Source organism: Lygodium microphyllum, chromosome 4, assembly GCF_053477565.2.
Source record: "Lygodium microphyllum isolate KBCC chromosome 4, Lygodium_microphyllum_v1.1.10, whole genome shotgun sequence".
NCBI lineage: Eukaryota > Viridiplantae > Streptophyta > Polypodiopsida > Schizaeales > Lygodiaceae > Lygodium > Lygodium microphyllum.
In genome coordinates, this window is record NC_141138.1 from 159820278 (window position 1) to 159830723 (window position 10446).

The window sequence follows — 10446 nt, forward strand, 5'->3', positions numbered from 1 at the left end:
GGGCACTTACAGGTTTAGACAGGGTGCAGGACTGGACAGTTCAAACTCTGAAATACAGCTATAGAATTTTTTGTTCTAAACTTGTTATAGCGTGCTATAACTCATCTCGAAGAGGGAATTCTTAGCTTTGATTTACACTAAAAATTTCTGAAATCGGAGCTCCCTAGCAAAAGTTATAGCCGTTTTTCTGACAGGGGGTACTACAGGACTGCACTAATATGGCAGGACATAAAGACAAAAATAAGGTCCATGAAGATTATGCTCAGCAAATCAGGGATTCCATGATGGATAGTATACTTCAAAAGAACTCTGAAGAGCTTCAACAACAAGGAGAAGTCAGTATACTCAATAATACTTTGTGTGCCCATGAACAAAGACACAGGGAATGACATGAGGCCATCTTGTCAAGAATGGAGCAGATGGTTCTATCTACTGATCAAACCAAGGATTCTATTGATAAGTTGGTGGAATCCAATGAATAACTTATGGCACAAATTTCTAAATTCATGCAGTTGCAAATGGCATCAAGAGAAGTTAATGAGAAGGCTTGTTCAAACAGTGGCCCTTCAGTCCCACTTCAGCCATCTAACCAAAATGGTCATGGAAATGGGATTATTGGAAGAAGAGGCACTCCAAATAGTCAGACTATTTGGGTAGTTTGAATGGGGCCAATACTCAAGCTTTTGGACTGCATACTCAAAATTCCAGGGGTGCTCTACCAACAGGAAGATTACATAGTAATTATCAGCCACCTGTTGGAAGATTTCCGTCTCAATTTGGAGGCTCCATACTTGGTAATCCTGACCGGCCAATTTTGGGACAACAACACTTTCATGAAAGGGAGTTTAAGGACAAAATTGTTTTGTCCAAATTTAATGGTCAGTCATCTTCACCATCTGATTTAGAGGAATGGACCTCTAAGATGGAGTTCTACTTTGATATATACCCTAAAACTAATGATATGAAGATTCACTTTGCTTCCTTGTATCTGGAGGGATTTGCCCATACTTGATGGAGGTATATCAAGAAAGAAAATATACTTGTAGAGAATTGGGAAGCTTTCAAGGCACTTATGGCTGAAGTCTTTGTTTTGCCTCTTGAGAAAGAGAAGTTAGCACGGAGATGGTATGGTTTGGAATAAAGGGGCATGAGTGTAAGAGAGTATACAAACCAATTCCTCAACTTGACCATGTACGTGGAAAGCATCAGTGATGAGGCTAAGCTTCACAAGTTTATGTATGGTTTGGAGCCATCATTATTAGCTGATGTTATGGCACAAAATCCTACTTCACTTTTTAAGGCTATTGAGCTTGCGGAGTACTATGGAAGAACGTATAGAAAAGAATCTTCATTTCAGCCTAGTTATGGACAGTCAATGACTGTTTTAAAGCAGGGACAAGTTGATAACACTTATGGCAGTAATCATGTGCCCAATGGAAGCTTACGGGTACCAACTTATCCTCCATTTAATGCTTCTAGGCCTCAAAGTAATTTCAGGACAGCAAACAGTCCAAAAGTTGTTTTCAAACAGGGGGACATCAAGCCTAAGTCCATTTCAGCTAATACAAATCCCAAATCTATTCCCATGCATCTTTACAAAGAAAGAAAGGACAAAGGCTTATGTTTCAAGTGCGAGGAAAAGTATACAGCTGATCATGCTTCAAAGTGTGTATACAAAAACACCAAACCTAAGCTTCAGAGTATGTTGGTTTTTTAGGATTTTGAAGATGACATAGATGAAGCTAATGCAGTGGCATTTAATGCTGAAAATGAAGATATTGAGGAGGAAGTTGGACAGGAGTATTTTTATGATCCAGTCGACTCTTTTCCTTTTGATCTAGGTGGAAGTGTTCCGTTTGACCCTGGTGGATCTTGTGATGAGTCGCTTGCTGCCACTAATTGTTCTGCCTCTATGGATCTCTCTCTCTCTCTCTCTCTCTCTCTCTCTCTCTCTCTCTCTCTCTCTCTCTCTCTCTCTCTCTCTCTCTCTCTCTCTTAGTAATCTACTAAGCTCTTTACAACTAGTCTTGATTGCATCATTCCTATATTCAATAGTTGTAAGGAAAAAACTTGTGTAATGTTATGTTTCAACCTAATCACTTTGGAAATGGGCCCCATAGATATTGTACTCGGTTGTGATTGGTTGATAACATTAGGCAGGATCACTATGGATTTCTCATAGTTATATATGGATTTTATCTCCAATGGACAGCTTATCCATTTACAGGGAATTCCTAATAGATCAGATTTTCAGCTTATCACCATTCAACAACTCAAAAGAGAGTACAAGAAGCGCTCACAAATATTTGTTTTGCATTTGAATAAAGAAACACAGGTTCAGCCCAATAATTCAGCAAACCATCCAGCCTTGATAGCTCTTCTTGAGGAGTATAGAGATATGTTTGAAGTACCTACTTCATTGCCTCCTAAGAGAGCAGTGGATCACCCCATTGATTTGGAGCCTAACTCAAAGACAATCAATAAGCCACCTTACAGATTATCAAAGTGTGAACGAGAGGAAGTAGCCAAGCAAATCAAAGAACTTCTTGAAATGGGATTCATTGAATCAAGTTCTTCACCTTACGCATCTCCAGTTTTGTTAGTAAAAAAGAAAGATGGATCTTTTAGAATGTGCATTGACTACAGGGATCTCAATAAGATAACAGTGAAGAACAGGTATCCTATACCCAGGATTGATGATTTGCTTGATGAGCTCAAGGGGGCTCGATTCTTTACGAAGATTGATTTGAGATCAGGGTATCATCAGATTCGCATGCGAGAGGGTGATGAAGTCAAGACTGCTTTCAGGACTGATCGTGGGCTCTATCATTTCTTGGTGATGCCATTTGGGCTTACAAACGCTCCAGCTACCTTTCAAAGCTTGATGAATAAGATCTTATAACCTTTCCTCTTTCAGTTTATCTTGGTGTTCTTTGATGACATCTTGATCTATAGCAAGACTTTACAAGATCACTTGGCACATATGAGAAGGGTTTTTGATGTATTGAGACATCATAGGCTTTTTGTTAAGGAGAAGAAGTGCTCTTTTATGCAGACTAAAGTGGAATACTTGGGACATATTGTCAGTGAAAAAGGAATACAGACTGATCCCAAGAAGGTGCAATGCATAAGAGATTGGCCAACGCCTACTACTACTATCTCTCTTAGAGGATTCCTTGGTCTATCTTCATTCTATCATCGATTTATTAAGCATTATATGGCAATTGCAACTCCTTTGACTGACAGGTTGAAGAAGGAGGCTTTCTTTTGGGATGCTCTTGCAGATAGCAGCTTCAACCAGTTAAAGGAACTCCTTACTTCTGCTCCTATCTTAGTATGCTCGGATTTCTCCAAAGAGTTTACTATACAGTGTGATGCTAGTGGCCGTGGCATTGGGGCTGTTTTGCTTCAGGAGCATGGAGTAATTGCATTTGAGAGCCGTAAGCTTACAGATAAGGAAATGGCCATGAATGTTTATGACCAGGAGATGTTGGCTATCTTGCATGCGATCAAGAAGTAGCACCATTACTTATATGACAGCCGATTCAGAGTACATAGTGATCACCGGGTACGCAAGTATTTCCTTACTCAATCAAATCTCACTCCAAAGCAACGTTGTTGGGTAGCTACATTACAGAATTATGATTTTGGCATCACTCATACAAGGGGCAAAGATAACATAGTGGCTGATTCTCTTTCTCATATGTGGGCCTGCAAAGTTTCAGCTATGACAGAATTACATAATGACTGGATTGAAGAATTACAGGAGGCCTATCTTTTAGATGAGGAATTCAGCCAAATCTTTCAAAAATTACAACAAGGTCTTATGGAAGAAAACTTGCATTACCAGCTTAAAAATGGTCTTATTTGGTGGAAAGGCAAGATTGTTATTCCCTCTACTTCTTCTTTTACGCGGAAAATTATGGAGGAGTTACATTCTTCGCCTCTGGCTAGACACTTCGGAGTTTTTAAGACCTATGACAGGATCAGTAAAAGCTTTTATTGGAAAGGACTGTGAAAAGATGTCAAGGACTTTGTTATGAAGTGTATGCCTTGTCAACAAAATAAGGACAGCACCCATAAGCCAGGAGGTTTGTTACAGCCATTGCCTATTCCTATGGGTAAATGGACTCATATTACTATGGATTTTATTACTGGCTTACCTACTACCAAGAAGGGATGGAATAGTATTTATGTGGTGGTAGACAGACTCACCAAGGCAGCTCATTTTATCCCAACCAAGATTCAGTTTATTGCTTCTCAAGTGGCCAACCAGTTTATGGAGCATATTTTTAGACTATATGGATTACCGCGGGTGATTGTCCATGATAGAGACTCAAAGTTTATGAGTAACTTTTGGCAGGCGGTATTTATATCTATGGACACTAAATTGGCTCCATCTACGGCTTATCATCCTCAAACTGATGGACAGACATATAGAGTTAATAAATGGTTGGAGACTTATCTTCGCCATTTCTATTATGATGTCCAAACCTCATGGGATTCTTGGTTACACTTGACTGAGTTTGCTTATAACAATTCTACTCATGCGAGCATAGGAGTTTCACCCTTTGAGGCTTTGTATGGTTACAAGGTGCCCTTAACCACAGTCATCTTTAATGAAAAGATCAATCCTCATGGGAAGGAGGAGTTGGAAAGAATGCAAACCCTTCTTCAGCAATGCAAGGTGAATCTAAGGAAGGTTCAAGATCAAATGAAGATGTATGCTGATGAGAAGAGGAGGCTTTTAGAGTTCCAAGAAGGAGAGCTGGTTTTGTTGAAGGTGCCCAAATCCAAGTACTCTACGTTAAAAGATGGATCTAGTAATAAGCTTGCCCACAGGTTTTATGGCCCTTACCGAATCCTCAAGTGAATTGGAGATTTGGCATACAAACTAGAGCTTCCCTCTTCTAAAAAGATTCATAATGTCTTCCATGTTAGTCAGCTCAAGCCCTATTATGGTGATCCAGTTGATGAGCTGTCACCCATTGATGAAGATGGTCTTATTCAGTACATCCCAGAGGCTGTTATAGGTCAGCATGAAAAGAAGCTTCGAACATGTTCTATTGTGAAATATTTGATTAAATGGAGAGGTTTACCACTTGAAGAGACTTCTTGGAGACCTGATTCTATATTGGATGAGTATCCATACTTGCGAGAGACATTGGTGGCTGAAGCATATTGCTTATGGAGCTAGTAATGATGCAGACTGGTTCAGGATAGCACACTGTTTTAGAATAGTTTTTATTGTACCTAATTTTCAGAGTTAAGCTATCTATATGGGCTTAAAGTACTCTTCAAGAGCTTCGTTTTGATATATGGTACATTCCATTTGGACACTCCTATCAAAAGTTATGGCAGATTTGGTCCAGCAGGGACTGTTTACTCAGTAAGCTATCTACTTTGTTTTGGGATTATTTGTTGAAGACTTTATGGTTCCATTTGCTTTTGAAGTATTCCAAATCATGTATATAGTTGGGGCTTACTTCCGTTCTTCAATTTCAGCTCATGTAGTGATTGTATTTCATTTAATTCCCATTTTAAAGCTGTAAAAATAGAGTAGTACTCTGTTCTATCCATTTTTTTCTAGATGCTATCAGGTTTGTTTTTTAGGACAAAAACTTTTGGGAAGGGATGGATTGTAAGAAGTTGGGAATAACAAATTAGTGTAATAACATTGATATTGTGCCATGTCACACTGACATTGGTATAAAAGGAGAGGAGATGTAATTTTTCACATCTTTTTGACACAATAAGACAATTACAGACTTTCTCTCCCTTCTTGCTCACAGCTTCTATGGCTTCTCCTTCTTTCTCTCTCTAAATCCAGTATTTCTCTCTCCTCATCACTCTTCTTCTCTCTCTTCCTGCAGTCTTTCTCTCTCTTCTACAATCTTCTCTCTCCTCTTTCTCTCTCCCTAGTTCTCTCTCTGACAGTGACATGTCATGTGCTGATGGTAGAGACCCAACTCGTGTATACGTAGGGAAACGAAAACGTACCTGACTCCAATTGTCATAATGTCTCTCAATCTCACCTCTCGAAATTTATTGAGAAGAAACACCAGTCACACTCAGCCCACCCTCTGTCTCACACTCTGTTGAAAGATATAGAGGATAGCCCATTCCTGAAACCCATTGATGTAATCTTCACATTCACTTGTACAGAGGTTGTATACCTTGTGCACATTTGATGGTGCAACAGTGCATCCCGCCCTGTGCCGGCATATAGTGCAAGAAGGAAGGCTAGGGAGCCTTATGGTGCAATGCACAGGAACAGATCATGCGTTGTGCACTGAGAGGCCCAACCCGTGCATGCAACACCCCATTCACACATCTCGCCTCTCATTTGATTTGAAGGGAAAGACTGGTCACTCACCCCACCCTCTGTCTCACACTCTTTTGATATATACAGAGGGCAGCCCATACTTACGTCCCCATCCTGTTAGGATGAAAGCTCGCATTACTTAAGGGGGTTGGTGATGAAGATCACGTCGGCTGTTGATGAAGAGGCATACCCAGGGAGGTAGCCAATAGATCGGAACTGTGTATCGGGTACAGAACATGTCATCTACTAGAAGACCGGACACATCGCACAAAGGGACACGGCTTCAGAACTGGGTCCTAGAGATATCAACTGATGGATCAACTTTCTGGATTGCTGGGTGTTACCACCTTTTCCATAGCCAGCTTTCTGCCCAAGGGTGTTTGTCACCTTTTCTTGGAATGAGGCCTGCTATGACAAGGAATTTCTTCCTTTTCTCCCATAACAATTTGTTTGTTTGTTTTTTTGCTTTTGTTCTTTTTTCTCTCTCTCTTTTTTTTGTTAATAAAGAGAATGGTAGAAATACCATGTGTCAGGACCAACCTCGCCACTGTTGCTGGATCAAACGAGAAGAGAGCAAGGTAGGGTTGAGAGATATCTATGAGGGGCTAGCAGAACGAGACCACCTCATGAGGAAGATTATAAGGGCTACCAGGAACATGAAGAGAATGACTGTGCGACACCCAAAAGGGAAAGGGTGGGTCGACTGTGATTGCCAAGATCCCCAAGGAGGGAAGTACTTCTTCAAGCGATAGCCATTTATCAGAAAAGGATCATTAGAGGCATCAACACTCTGCACCTGAACAGAGCCATTAGGGTTGATAGCAAGTACCTTGTACAGGCCCATCCACCATTGTTGAAGCTTGTCAAGAAACTTGCCAAATATCGAATCATAGGCCAGGACAAGATCACCTTCTTTGAACTCCTTGGGCTTGATGAAATTGCTATGATAGGACTTATGTCGTGCTAGAGCGGTTTCCATACACTGCAAACCCATCCACCAAATCTCGTCTAAACATTCCAAGTGCAGGAGGCAGCATTGCAGTGACTCATCATCTCCCAAGCGTTCTTTAACTGCCACTCACAAAGAGTGCAATTCTAATTCAACAGGGAAGATGGCTTTTGTACTATACACTAGCTAGAAAGGGGTCTATCATCTTGTAGCTGTCTTATGGGAGGTTCTGTACACCCAAAGGGCCTCTGTAAGTCAATCATCCCAATCACGACGATGGGCGACAATCGTTCTTGTCAAGATCGAGCAGAGAATGCGGTTGGTGACTTCAACTTGGCCGTTGGCTCTGGGGTAGTAAGGAGTGGACTTGCAATCTCAAATCTTATATAGCTCTGTAAAGTCTTCCATGATCTTGTTAAGAAAATGAGTACCTCTGTCACTTACCAGCTCAAGGGGACTGCCAAAATGGGTGATAATATTCTCGTACATGAACAGGGCTACGCTGTTACCATTGTCCCGCTTCAGACCTTTAGCTTCACACCACTTTGTGACATAATCCGTACATACCAAGATGTATATGTTTTGCTTTCGTCTGGTAGGCGAATCAATGGGACCCACAAAATCAATCCCCCACTTCTCAAACGGCTTTAGGGAAAAAATAGGTTGCAGTGGCATGGCACTTGTTTTGGTGGGTTTTCTCATTCACTGACAAGCATCGCATCTCTTGCAGTAGTCATATGCATCCTTGTGGAGGGTCGGCCACCATATTTCGCTAACAAAGTCTTCTTGGCTGTTGCTTCTCCTGCAAAGTGTCCACCACATGGTTCATCATGGCATGCTTTCAATACTATGCCGATTTCGTCTCCTGCAACACATCTTTGCAATACTTCATCTTTGCCTCTCTTGTACAGTGCACTGCCTAGCAAGGTATAGGGGGCTGATTCTAATAGAAGCTTATTCTTCTCACCGCTTGAGATACCATGAGGATACTGTTGAGTTGCCATGAGGTTGGCTATGTCTGCATACCATGGAGTAACTGTTTTGACTAGAAACAAGGAAGCATCAGAAAGGTCTGGATCATCATGTTCCTCTTTTGTAGTTTGAGGGATCCATGACAGATGATCGACTAGGACATGGGAACGGCCAGGCTTAGTGACCACTTCAAAATCGAACTCTTGGAACATGAGAAACCATCTCATCAATAATCCTTTGACATCTTCTTTGTTCATCAGGAAGGACAAGGCTTCATGATCCACATAGAACTTGAAATGTGTTGATAGTAGATAGTGTCGAAACTTGAAATGTGTTGATAGTAGATGAGGTTGGCTATGTCTGCATACCATGGAGTAACTGTTTTGACTAGAAACAAGGAAGCATCAGGAAGGTCTGGATCATCATGTTCCTCTTTTGTAGTTTGAGGGATCCATGACAGATGATCGACTAGGACATGGGAACGGCCAGGCTTAGTGACCACTTCAAAATCGAACTCTTGGAACATGAGAAACCATCTCATCAATAATCCTTTGACATCTTCTTTGTTCATCAGGAAGGACAAGGCTTCATGATCCACATAGAACTTGAAATGTGTTGATAGTAGATAGTGTCGAAACTTCTCCAGTGCAAACACCATTGCCAAGCACTCAAGCTCTGTCACTGTGTAGTTTCGCTCTCTATTAGCAACCTTTCAGCTTGCATAATATATTGGTTTTCATGTAGGAGACAGTTGTGAAGTTGTAGTTCCATGGAAGAGCAATGTGCATATTTGATCAAGAGGTAATGGTTCTTAGCAAGGATGGCTTGTAAATGAGGATGCTTGGTTTGTGGGGTTGTCAAAGTTGCAAAAGAGGTGAGGGATGTGGCATGAGTGGCCATCAATGTTATTGAGTCATCTTCATGGTCTTAAGCATATCTATAATTAGCTTGCACTCCCTAGGGGTGTGGCTATATTTTGATGTGTGCTAGTGCACTTGGGAGATGGCTCGAATTCCATGCAAACTTTGAATGTTATCCCACACTTGAAGACCCAATCGGTACAAAGTTTTATTGTGCAATGTAGCTCCCATGGTGATAAGTCATTGAGGTAAGACCAAAGTGTTATGCTCTTAATGTTCCCTAAGGCTATGTTGTGGGGAAGAGGACTAGGGGTTTGAAATGGACTTGGTTGAATGAATCCATCAAGCACATCAAAATTGGGGAGCCCTAGGTGTAGTGAGATAAAGTGGGTGTGCCTATCTAGGATGGAGGTTTTTTTCATTTTTATTTGTTTCATTTATTATTATTATTCTATTTTTTCCCTTTTTGTTTGAGTCTTTAGGGAATGGTTGTGTAAGTTAGGCATCCTTACTGAGCATCTAATCCTTCACTAATTTCCACATCTTGATGGATGACTTTAGGTAGAATGGATGTATGTAGAAAGCAAAGTGACTCTCCACCATGCCTTCTAATAAGGCTATACTATATGATAGGAGGAGTGTTGTATATAGCTCATGGAAAATCTATTATTTGAGTATTCATATTCAAAAATAGGGGCACTAGATGGCAATGGTGCTTGTTGCAATAGCTTAATCAAAAGGCAAATATAATTGTAGGTGGTGATGAAAGTGGAGTCAGGGTAGTTAATGAAGTTTTCGAGGAACTTATTATCCCAAGGTTTTCTTGAGAGCTTCACTGGTTTAGCTTTAAGTGTATTAGTAGATTTTGGTGATTATCCATTCATTAACTATACCTTTCCTTATTCTTTTATGGATGGAGCAGTATGGGCTGGATGTTGCTATCATGGTTCCCATTGTTGTCTATGGTCAGATGTTGAATACTTTTTGAATGAATGATACCAATTTGTCAGCTAGGTGTGACTTCTTTTGGGAGCCAAAGGTAGTGATAACCTTGATGGTATCCTTGCATCACATTTGCCTTGGCTATCTATGTGAGGATTTGGTAGCCTACGGATTTGATTTTTTAAATAGTACTCTTAAGCATGTAGTAGCACTTTGGAGACCCATTGTGGGATTGTGCTAACTCTCTATCAACGTTTGTATTGGTACTCCCAAGATCTTCATCTTTTTTTGTGGGAAAATCTTTTCTTAATGGCTTTAGAAATTGTTAAGGGGATTTTAGTAGAGCTGGGGATATTCTTCTTCATACTAGAAGGATCTTAACCAAGTAATTCCCTTCT